Below are 12,422 nucleotides of genomic sequence, written 5' to 3'. Positions count from 1 at the left end.
CATCAGCCATTTGAGAGGTCTGTGGTCAGTTTGAACTAGGAAGTGAGTCCCAAAGAGGTATGGTCTCAGCTTCTTCAGGGACCAAACCACAGCAAAGGCCTCCCTCTCAATGGCACTCCAACGCTGCTCCCTGGGGAGTAACCTCCTGCTAATGAAAGCAACAGGCTGGTCAAGGCCATCATCATTTGTTTGGGACAAAACTGCCCCTATCCCATGTTCAGAGGCATCTGTCTGCACAATGAACTGCTTAGAATAATCTGGAGCTTTTAGAACTGGTGCTGAGCACATTGCTTGTTTCAGGGTGTCAAAGGCCTGTTGGCATTCCACAGTCCAGTTTACTTTCTTGGGCATTTTCTTGGAGGTGAGTTCAGTGAGGGCTGTCACAATGGATCCATATCCCTTCACAAACCTCCTGTAGTACCCAGTCAAGCCAAGGAATGCCCTGACTTGAGTCTGGGTTTTTGGAGCTACCCAGTCCAGAATAGTCTGGATCTTGGGTTGGAGTGGCTGAACTTGGCCTCCACCTACAAGGTGGCCCAAGTAAACCACAGTTCCCTGCCCTATCTGGCATTTGGATGCCTTGATAGAGAGGCCTGCCGATTGCAGAGCCTTCAAAACCTTCTTCAGGTGGACCAGGTGATCCTGCCAGGTGGAGCTAAAGACAGCAATATCATCAAGATAAGCTGTGCTAAAGGACTCCAAGCCAGCAAGGACTTGATTCACCAACCTTTGGAAGGTGGCAGGGGCATTCTTTAAACCAAAGGGCATAACAGTAAACTGATAATGCCCATCAGGTGTGGAGAATGCTGTTTTCTCGTTTGCTCCAGGTGCCATTTTTATTTGCCAGTACCCTGCTGTCAAGTCAAAGGTACTTAAGAATTTGGCAGCACCTAATTTATCTATGAGCTCATCAGCTCTAGGAATTGGATGAGCATCTGTCTTGGTGACAGAATTGAGCCCTCTGTAGTCCACACAAAACCTCATCTCTTTCTTTCCATCTTTGGTGTGAGGTTTGGGGACTAAGACCACTGGGCTAGCCCAGGGGCTGTCAGAGCGCTCAATTACTCCCAATTCCAGCATCTTGTGGACTTCCACCTTAATGCTTTCCTTAACATGGTCAGACTGTCTAAAGATTTTGTTCTTGACAGGCATGCTGTCTCCTGTGTCCACATCATGGGTACACAGGTGTGTCTGACCAGGGGTTAGGGAGAAGAGTTCAGGAAACTGTTGTAGGACTCTCCTACAATCAGCTTGCTGTTGGCCAGAGAGGGTGTCTGAGTAGATCACTCCATCCACTGAGCCATCTTTTGGGTCTGATGACAGAAGATCAGGGAGAGGTTCACTCTCTGCCTCCTGATCCTCATCTGTTACCATCAACAGATTCACATCAGCCCTGTCATGGAAGAGCTTAAGGCGGTTCACATGGATCACCCTCTTGGGGCTCCTGCTTGTGCCCAGGTCCACCAGGTAGGTGACCTGACTCTTCCTTTCTAGCACTGGGTAAGGGCCACTCCATTTGTCCTGGAGTGCCCTGGGAGCCACAGGCTCCAGAACCCAGACTTTCTGCCCTGGTTGGAACTCAACCAGTGCAGCCTTTTGGTCATACCAAAACTTCTGGAGCTGTTGGCTGGCCTCAAGGTTTTTGGTTGCCTTTTCCATGTACTCTGCCATTCTAGAGCGAAGGCCAAGTACATAGTCCACTATGTCTTGTTTAGGCTCATGAAGAGGTCTCTCCCAGCCTTCTTTAACAAGAGCAAGTGGTCCCCTTACAGGGTGACCAAACAGAAGTTCAAAGGGTGAGAATCCTACTCCCTTCTGTGGCACCTCTCTGTAAGCAAAATGCAGACATGGCAAGAGGACATCCCATCTCCTTTTGAGTTTTTCTGGGAGCCCCATGATCATGCCTTTTAATGTCTTGTTGAATCTCTCAACTAAGCCATTAGTTTGTGGATGGTATGGTGTAGTGAATTTGTAAGTCACTCCACACTCATTCCACATGTGTTTTAGGTATGCTGACATGAAGTTGGTACCTCTGTCAGACACCACCTCCTTAGGGAAACCCACTCTGGTAAAGATACCAATGAGGGCCTTGGCTACTGCAGGGGCAGTAGTCGACCTAAGGGGAATAGCTTCAGGATACCTAGTAGCATGATCCACTACTACTAGGATGTACATATTTCCTGAGGCTGTGGGAGGTTCCAGTGGACCAACTATGTCCACACCCACTCTTTCAAAGGGGACCCCCACCACTGGAAGTGGAATGAGGGGGGCCTTTGGGTGCCCACCTGTCTTACCACTGGATTGGCAGGTGGGGCAGGAGAGGCAAAACTCCTTAACCTTCTGGGACATATTGGGCCAGTAGAAGTGGTTGACTAACCTCTCCCACGTCTTGGTTTGTCCCAAATGCCCAGCAAGGGGAATATCATGGGCTAAGGTCAGAATAAACTCTCTGAACGACTGAGGCACTACCACTCTCCTAGTGGCACCAGGTTTGGGGTCTCTGGCCTCAGTGTACAGGAGTCCATCTTCCCAATAGACCCTATGTGTTCCATTTTTCTTGCCCTTGGACTCTTCAGCAGCTTGCTGCCTAAGGCCTTCAAGAGAGGGACAGGTTTCTTGTCCCTTACACAGCTCCTCCCTTGAGGGTCCCCCTGGGCCTAAGAGCTCAACCTGATAAGGTTCAAGCTCCAAAGGCTCAGTTCCCTCAGAGGGCCGAACTTCTTCCTGAGAAGAGAGGTTCTCTTTTTCTGACTGTGTTGCAGTTGGTTTCCCAACTGACTTTCCTTTTCTCTTGGTAGGCTGGGCCATTTTTCCAGACTCCAGCTCTACTTTTTCACCCTGTGCCTTGCATTGTGCTCTTGTTTTTACACACACCAGTTCAGGGATACCCAGCATGGCTGCATGGGTTTTTAGTTCTACCTCAGCCCATGCTGAGGACTCCAGGTCATTTCCAAGCAGACAGTCTACTGGGATGTTTGAGGAGACCACCACCTGTTTCAGGCCATTGACCCCTCCCCATTCTAAAGTTACCATTGCCATGGGATGTGCTTTAGTTTGATTGTCAGCATTGGTGACTGTATATGTTTTTCCAGTCAGGTATTGGCCAGGGGAAACCAGTTTCTCTGTCACCATGGTGACACTGGCACCTGTATCCCTCAGGCCCTCTACACTTGTCCCATTAATAAAGAGCTGCTGCCTGTATTTTTGCATGTTAGGCGGCCAGGCAGCTAGTGTGGCTAAATCCACCCCGCCCTCAGAGACTAGAGTAGCTTCAGTGTGGACCCTGATTTGCTCTGGGCACACTGTTGATCCCACTTGGAGACTAGCCATTCCAGTGTTACCTGGGTTGGAGTTTGGAGTGGAACTTTTCTTGGGACAGGCCTTGTCTCCAGTTTGGTGTCCAGACTGACTACAGTTTCGACACCAGGCCTTTTTGGGATCAAAGTTTTTACCCTTGTACCCAGGATTGGTTTGTGAAGAGGCTCTGGGCCCACCCTCCTGTGCAGGTTTTTGGGGGCCTGTAGAAGACTCTTTACTATTTTTATTTTTGGCTGTCTCACCACCTTTCCCCTGGGGAGGTTTTGTGACCCCTTTCTTTTGGTCACCCCCTGTGGAAGTTTTGGACACCCTAGTCTTGACCCAATGGTCCGCCTTCTTTCCCAATTCTTGGGGAGAAATTGGTCCTAGGTCTACCAGATGCTAATGCAGTTTATCATTGAAACAATTACTTAACAGGTGTTCTTTCACAAATAAATTGTACAGCCCATCATAATTACTTACACCACTGCCTTGAATCCAACCATCTAGTGTTTTTACTGAGTAGTCTACAAAGTCAACCCAGGTCTGGCTCGAGGATTTTTTAGCCCCCCTGAATCTAATCCTATTCTCCTCAGTGGAGAATCCAAAGCCCTCAATCAGGGTACCCTTCATGAGGTCATAAGATTCTGCATCTTTTCCAGAGAGTGTGAGGAGTCTATCCCTACACTTTCCTGTGAACATTTCCCAAAGGAGAGCACCCCAGTGAGATCTGTTCACTTTTCTGGTTACACAAGCCCTCTCAAAAGCTGTGAACCATTTGGTGATGTCATCACCATCTTCATATTTAGTTACAATCCCTTTAGGGATTTTCAACATGTCAGGAGAATCTCTGACCCTATTTATGTTGCTGCCACCATTGATGGGTCCTAGGCCCATCTCTTGTCTTTCCCTCTCTATGGCTAGGATCTGTCTTTCCAAAGCCAATCTTTTGGCCATCCTGGCTAACTGGATGTCCTCTTCACTGGAGCTATCCTCAGTGATTTCAGAGTTGTTGGTCCCTCCTGTGAGGGAACCAGCATCTCTGACTATTATTTGTGGAGTCAGGGCTTGAGTAGCCCTGCTCTCCCTAAGTAGGACTGGAGGGGGGGAATTTCCCTCCAAGTCACTATCTTCATCCTCTGAGTTGCCACCCTCAGAGGGGTTGGCCTTTTCAAACTCTGCCAACAGCTCCTGGAGCTGTACTTTGGTAGGTTTGGGGCCCATTGCTATTTTCTTTAGTTTACAGAGTGACCTTAGCTCTCTCATCTGTAGATGGAGGTAAGGTGTGGTGTCGAGTTCCACCACAGCCACAACTATGCTAGACATTTTGCTTCTAAAAGTTGGAATACTTTTTAAGAATCTAAAACTGGTTCTAGAATCTAATTCAAACTTTTACAAACTTTTAAACTCTAAAAGAAATGCTAAACAGGATCTAACACAAGGCCCTAGCAGGTCTTTTAAGAATTTAGAAAACTTTTCAAATTGCAAAAATCAATTTCTAATGACAATTTTGGAATTTGTCGTGTGATCAGGTATTGGCTGAGTAGTCCAGCAAATGCAAAGTCTTGTACCCCACCGCTGATCCACCAATGTAGGAAGTTGGCTCTGTATGTGCTATTTCAAAGTAAGGAATAGCATGCACAGAGTCCAAGGGTTCCCCTTAGAGGTAAAATAGTGGTAAAAATAGATAATACTAATGCTCTATTTTGTGGTAGTGTGGTCGAGCAGTAGGCTTATCCAAGGAGTAGTGTTAAGCATTTGTTGTACATACACATAGACAATAAATGAGGTACACACACTCAGAGACAAATCCAGCCAATAGGTTTTGTTATAGAAAAATATCTTTTCTTAGTTTATTTTAAGAACCACAGGTTCAAATTTAACATGTAATATCTTGTTTGAAAGGTATTGCAGGTAAGTACATTAGGAGCTTTGAATCATTTCAATTGCATGTATACTTTTCAAGTTATTGACAAATAGCTATTTCAAAAGTGGACACAGTGCAATTTTCACAGTTCCTGGGGGAGGTAAGTTTTTGTTAGTTTTACCAGGTAAGTAAGACACTTACAGGGTTCAGTTCTTGGTCCAAGGTAGCCCACCGTTGGGGGTTCAGAGCAACCCCAAAGTCACCACACCAGCAGCTCAGGGCCGGTCAGGTGCAGAGTTCAAAGTGGTGCCCAAAACGCATAGGCTAGAATGGAGAGAAGGGGGTGCCCCGGTTCCGGTCTGCTTGCAGGTAAGTACCCGCGTCTTCGGAGGGCAGACCAGGGGGGGTTTTGTAGGGCACCGGGGGGGACACAAGCCCACACAGAAATTTCACCCTCAGCAGCGCGGGGGCGGCCGGGTGCAGTGTAGAAACAAGCATCGGGTTTTCAATGTTAGTCTATGAGAGATCAAGGGATCTCTTTAGCGCTGCAGGCAGGCAAGGGGGGTCTTCCTCGGGGAAACCTCCACTTGGGCAAGGGAGAGGGACTCCTGGGGGTCACTTCTCCAGTGAAAGTCCGGTCCTTCAGGTCCTGGGGGCTGCGGGTGCAGGGTCTTTTCCAGGCGTCGGGACTTAGGTTTCAGAGAGTCGCGGTCAGGGGAAGCCTCGGGATTCCCTCTGCAGGCGGCGCTGTGGGGGCTCAGGGGGGACAGGTTTTGGTACTCACAGTCGTAGAGTAGTCCGGGGGTCCTCCCTGAGGTGTTGGTTCTCCACCAGCCGAGTCGGGGTCGCCGGGTGCAGTGTTGCAAGTCTCACGCTTCTTGCGGGGAGTTGCAGGGTTCTTTAAAGCTGCTTCTTGAAACAAAGTTGCAGTCTTTTTGGAGCAGGTCCGCTGTCCTCTGGAGTTTCTTGTCGTCGTCGAAGCAGGGCAGTCCTCAGAGGATTCAGAGGTCGCTGGTCCCTTTGGAAGGCGTCGCTGGAGCAGAGTTCTTTGGAAGGCAGGAGACAGGCCGGTGAGTTTCTGGAGCCAAGGCAGTTGTTGTCTTCTGGTCTTCCTCTGCAGGGGTTTTCAGCTGGGCAGTCCTTCTTCTTGTTGTTGCAGGAATCTAATTTTCTAGGGTTCAGGGTAGCCCTTAAATACTAAATTTAAGGGCGTGTTTAGGTCTGGGGGGTTAGTAGCCAATGGCTACTAGCCCTGAGGGTGGGTACACCCTCTTTGTGCCTCCTCCCAAGGGGAGGGGGTCACAATCCTAACCCTATTGGGGGAATCCTCCATCTGCAAGATGGAGGATTTCTAAAAGTTAGAGTCACCTCAGCTCAGGACACCTTAGGGGCTGTCCTGACTGGCCAGTGACTCCTCCTTGTTGCTTTCTTTGTTCCCTCCAGCCTTGCCGCCAAAAGTGGGGGCCGTGGCCGGAGGGGGCGGGCAACTCCACTAAGCTGGAGTGCCCTGCTGGGCTGTGACAACGGGGTGAGCCTTTGAGGCTCACCGCCAGGTGTTACAGCTCCTGCCTGGGGGAGGTGTTAGCATCTCCACCCAGTGTAGGCTTTGTTACTGGCCTCAGAGTGACAAAGGCACTCTCCCCATGGGGCCAGCAACATGTCTCTAGTGTGGCAGGCTGCTGGAACTAGTCAGCCTACACAGACAGTCGGTTAAGTTTCAGGGGGCACCTCTAAGGTGCCCTCTGTGGTGTATTTTACAATAAAATGTACACTGGCATCAGTGTGCATTTATTGTGCTGAGAAGTTTGATACCAAACTTCCCAGTTTTCAGTGTAGCCATTATGGTGCTGTGGAGTTCGTGTTTGACAAACTCCCAGACCATATACTCTTATGGCTACCCTGCACTTACAATGTCTAAGGTTTTGTTTAGACACTGTAGGGGTACCATGCTCATGCACTGGTACCCTCACCTATGGTATAGTGCACCCTGCCTTAGGGCTGTAAGGCCTGCTAGAGGGGTGTCTTACCTATACTGCATAGGCAGTGAGAGGCTGGCATGGCACCCTGAGGGGAGTGCCATGTCGACTTACTCGTTTTGTCCTCACTAGCACACACAAGCTGGCAAGCAGTGTGTCTGTGCTGAGTGAGAGGTCTCCAGGGTGGCATAAGACATGCTGCAGCCCTTAGAGACCTTCCTTGGCATCAGGGCCCTTGGTACTAGAAGTACCAGTTACAAGGGACTTATCTGGATGCCAGGGTCTGCCAATTGTGGATACAAAGTACAGGTTAGGGAAAGAACACTGGTGCTGGGGCCTGGTTAGCAGGCCTCAGCACACTTTCAATTGTAAACATAGCATCAGCAAAGGCAAAAAGTCAGGGGGCAACCATGCCAATGAGGCATTTCCTTACAGCAACCCTAAGAGACCCCTCACCAAGCACATATACACTGTCACTGCAGATTGTGTGTGCTGGTGGGAAGAAAAAGGTAAAGTCAACATGGCATCCCTGTGAGGGTGACATCCCCACCAACCACTCCCTGTGCCATAGGTAAGTCACCCCTCTAGTAGACCTTCCAGCCCTAAGGCTGGATGCAGTATACTACAAGTGAAGGCATAGCTGCATGAGCAATATGCCCCTAAGTCCATTCTTGATTACAAAAGAGGGAAAGGGAGGAATGGTTTGGTTCAGTGTACACCCTCTCAAAATCATAAACATAAATACAGGTACACTGTTCCGGAATTGGTAGCTCCACTCGACCAATTGGGTGTGGAGTTTATTAGATCATCACATATCTATACTTTAGAACAAATGCCCTCACTCACCCATGGGTGACATGCTTCATCATAGGGCTATGCCCCTCATCAGGCCGGCACTGCAACGTCTGATGGGCCCCACAGGGGAGCTCTTTGCCGGAGATCTTTTGATCATTGTTGCTAGAAAAGATAAGAAATGAGAAGAGGACTGGATAGTGTGAAACTAAAAATAACTATAGGAACCTAAAACAAAACTTTATTGATAGTATATGTAGGGACCTGTGTCATGATTGAAACCAGAAAAAGGGCATATCGGGTATAAAGACCTAACCTCCCACAGGTGAAAAGGTATCCTCTACTTTCCTAGGACTGTTCTGAAAATTGCACTGTCAACTTTTGAAAGTGAAAAGTGGTACTTGCCTATAAACTGTGTTCTTTGCCAAACTTAAACAAAACCCAGGTGCAGAGACAAAATTATCTGCAATATGGCTACCTTGGATGACAATTCACTTAGGAGGTACCCCATCTTTCACCCCGATGTTCCTTGAAGAGGGAGGTGATATAGGTTAAATCGCTGCAACATATTGAAACTCTTGCACGTACACCCTATCATCGCTCACCTTAGTACTTCTGAAATCAAGACTGTTGAACTTCTAACTCCTATAGGGAGGAATGGAAGCGAGCATTCCCTAGCAATTTGGTCCTCCAACTCTACTGCCAGAATGTGGGGTATTGCGTTTTTTCTGCATAAACCGTCTCCTTACCCCAGTCCTCTTCTGGAACAGAGGATAAAGAGTTGATCAGAAAATAAGTCAACGTGTATTCAGTCCTCAAACACGCAATCAGCAGTATAAATGCGGAACAGAAGCACCGTAACCCACACTGAAATTTTGTAACTGACTCGCCTAAATCTAAGAAATAAGATTTCACCTGGATTGCAGCAGTACTTCATAATTCCAGGAAGCCCTGAAGTGCTAAGTATTAATTTCATGCTCAATCACTGGCCCGACTGAGTGTTTGCTACTGAAACATTAATGGTGTACAGAAGCAAATAACGGATACAAATTTAGTAAGGTACCTTACCTCCTTTGACATAGTTTTCTTGCAAGAGACTTGGGGCGTTATGTATGAAGCATTTTTGCACCCTAATTGAGATTTTCCAGAATCGTTGGTTTGAGTGGTGAAAGTGGTGGTAATGCATTAGCAAACTGGAAGGGGTCCCCATGGGACCTCTTCCCCTTTCTGAATGTTGGAAAACATATTTTAAGAGCAGGCAGTGGTCCCAAGCCCGTTTTTCTTAAAGGGGAGCAGGGTGGAGGTTAGTCCTTTATACAGCCACTTCACTAAAAACAGATGTTGAGCATATTGAAAAAAGGATGCTTAAATGATGACAGGTGCACAAAAAAAATTGGCATTCTGGGGCGGAAAACCCCTTGCTACTCCTTACTGTATATGTACAGCCAAAAGTAATTTAAGAGACTCCTTTTCAGATAACTTGACGAATCTGTTCACAAAATTGTTACAAGACTATCCACAGCTTAACATCATTGTAACAGGAGTCTTCAATATGAACCGGATGACGATTTTGGAAAAAGATCACTTCTCTCTTCAATAGGTTTTTGTTTGGTGTATTCCAAACGAGGCAGAATTTAAAACAAGGTGCGGGGATATCAAAAGTGAATCTCGGTCTGAGTGTCTTAAATGGGCAATTTCACACTGATCAATCGCCAGCATGAACCTATCACACATCGACTACATGCTCTACTATTAATTTCACTATGGCATTTCTAGCCCTCTTTGCCTTAATAGATCCGTTTCAAATAGGTGACACCTTGGAAAGCGACCACTACCAGCAGGTCATTGATCTCGCTACTAACTGGTTCGAGCATAAGCCCACAAATACTTAGTTAATGTAAAGTCCATCAACCTCAAGAGGATTCGATGGACTGAGTGTGCAATCAACCCAACAAAAAGTTTTGAAGTACGCATCCTATAATGGTCATATATTCATGATGAAGCCCGGAATACTAACTGGGAGCTCTTCATGACCAACCTTCTAGATTTTTAATTGCCGTACAATCACTGCAAGCAATATAAGCAAGCAGCCTTTGCTCCAGCGTGCAATTAAAATTATCGCCTTCCTCCAGCTACGAGGGCTACTAAAAAGATGTTGAACAGAATCACGAGTTTCCTGAAGCGAGCCCCAAAAGATCAATGTAGTCTGGGAAATTTGCAACACTTAAAAAAAAAAAACTTTTGTTGGAGGAAAGACGTTCCTCAGAACTGGCATTTTGGGCTAAGGCTCTAATCATCTATTCACCAGCAGGAAATCAAGTTCAAGGGACTTTTGGAGATTGGTAAAGAGCCTAAATAGAGCCCCTAATACGATCAACGACTCGACCATTTTTAGAATCCAGCTGGCACGTTATTTAAATAGCGTTTTCTGTCCAAGCACAGATAATGGCTCAATGTTAGAAACTGGTAAGTCTGCAATCGCTGGGGCTCTACTCTTTGCTTCTCGTATCTCTTCAGTATCAGAAATCCCTTTTTTGGAGTAAGGTCTATCGTTTACTGAAAAGCAAGTTCTAAAAGAAATATAGACTGGTAGATGCAATGGAGCCACTGGCCCTAAAGGCATCCCGCAGGAACTGTATAGTTAACCCTGCCTTTTGGACAAAGACAAAGGCTTCAGTATTTAACAGTGTGTTGAAGTCAGAAGCAATACCTGACTCGTGGCGAGGATCAGTGATTTCCCCTAATCTATGAAGGAGGAGATAGGCAGCAGCCAGATAGTTCCAGATAGTTATAAGCTAATTGCTCTCCTCTACAATGAGGTCAGGTACTTTGCTGAGCTGCTGTTAAAGAATGTAATGGATTGGCCGGCCGATGGAAAAATGATACCACAAAATCAAATAAGCTTTACCCAGGGAGTGGGGTCCACAACAAATATTCTGGCACTTTCTCTTTTATTTTCTAGAACAAAAACTGAGTCAAAAAATCATCTCATATCACATTCGTTCTCAAATCTTTTAACTGTAGATTATATCATAATAATCAGCCACGTAAAAACTGGCCTGCAATGTCGAATCAATAAACACAATACGTGAAGGAATGGCATGAAAATTTATTGTAAAGAAAAAAAAAAAACTTAGGTTATGAAGATAAACAACTGCAGGTGGTACAGCTGTACTTAGTACCTATGTAACCAGCAGCTGGACTATACTAAGGAGTATAAATATCTTCTTGTTTTATTTGACGATAGAGGAACTTTTCCTTCACATATACAGGAATTAAAAAGTGGAAAAGTAATACTTTACTGTCTTTTCAACTTTAAAAAGATCCCTGTTCGACCCCAACCTTGATCCCTTGTTAAAGGTCATCACTGCCAAATTGTTCCCAACCTTAACAAAAGGCAGTGAAGCCCTTCGTGGGCGAGATGCAACTATCCTTAACACAGTTGTTTCAAACATCTATAGGCATCTCTTTCGCTTACCAGTCAGTGCCTCCCCAGCCCAAACTTGTTTAAAACGATCTTAAACCTTAACACAAACTAAGATGATCGCCTGACAACACAATAAACAAAACCTCACAGATAGAGGTTTTCAGAAATGATAATGCCCCTGCATGGCTTTACCTAGAATCTGTGATTACCACTCTTGGAGTATGATCTCTATGGGAACTTATCATTACACCTGCTGTTTAAAAAAAAAAAAAAAATTATATATATATATATATATATGAAAAATGTCACTTACCCAGTGTACATCTACGTGGCATGTTCCGCTGCAGATTCACATGCTGTGCACTGTTCCTGCCATCTAGTGTTGGGCTCGGAGTGTTACAAGTTGTTTTTCTTCGAAGAAGTCTTTTCGAGTCACGGGACCGAGTGACTCCTCCCTTTCGGCTCCATTGCGCATGGGCATTGACTCCATCTTAGGTTGGTTTCCCACAGGGGGTGAGGTAGGAGTGGTAGAAAGAGAATAGTAAAGATGTCCATGCAATGGAATAGATAAGTATATACATGGTTTGCGCTAAAGTAGTGTTTATTTACATATATACAATTTCTAATTGCAACTTAAATGGCTACAGGCTCCCGGGAGGTGGAAGGGCGCATGTGAATCTTCAGCGGAACATGCCATGAACAGATGTACACTGGGTAAGTGACATTTTCCGTTTGATGGCATGTGTAGCTGCAGATACACATGCTGTAGATAGACTACAAAGCAGTAATCCTCCCAGAAGCGGTGGTTAGCCTGTAGGAGTTGAAGTGGTTTGAAAAAAAATTCTTAATACAGCCTGTCCTACTGTGGCTTGTTGTGTTGCTAACACATCTACACAGTAGTGTTTGGTAAAAGTATGAGGTGTGGACCAAGTGGCTGCTTTACAAATCTCTGTCATTGGTATGTTACCTAGAAAGGCCATTGTTGCTCCTTTCTTTCTAGTGGAGTGTGCCTTTGGCGTAATGAGTAGCTCTCTTTTAGCTTTTAGCTAACAAGTTTGTATGC

The sequence above is a fragment of the Pleurodeles waltl genome, chromosome 7 (assembly GCF_031143425.1).
Source record: "Pleurodeles waltl isolate 20211129_DDA chromosome 7, aPleWal1.hap1.20221129, whole genome shotgun sequence".
NCBI classification, from domain to species: domain Eukaryota; kingdom Metazoa; phylum Chordata; class Amphibia; order Caudata; family Salamandridae; genus Pleurodeles; species Pleurodeles waltl.
This window is presented reverse-complemented; position numbering follows the sequence as displayed.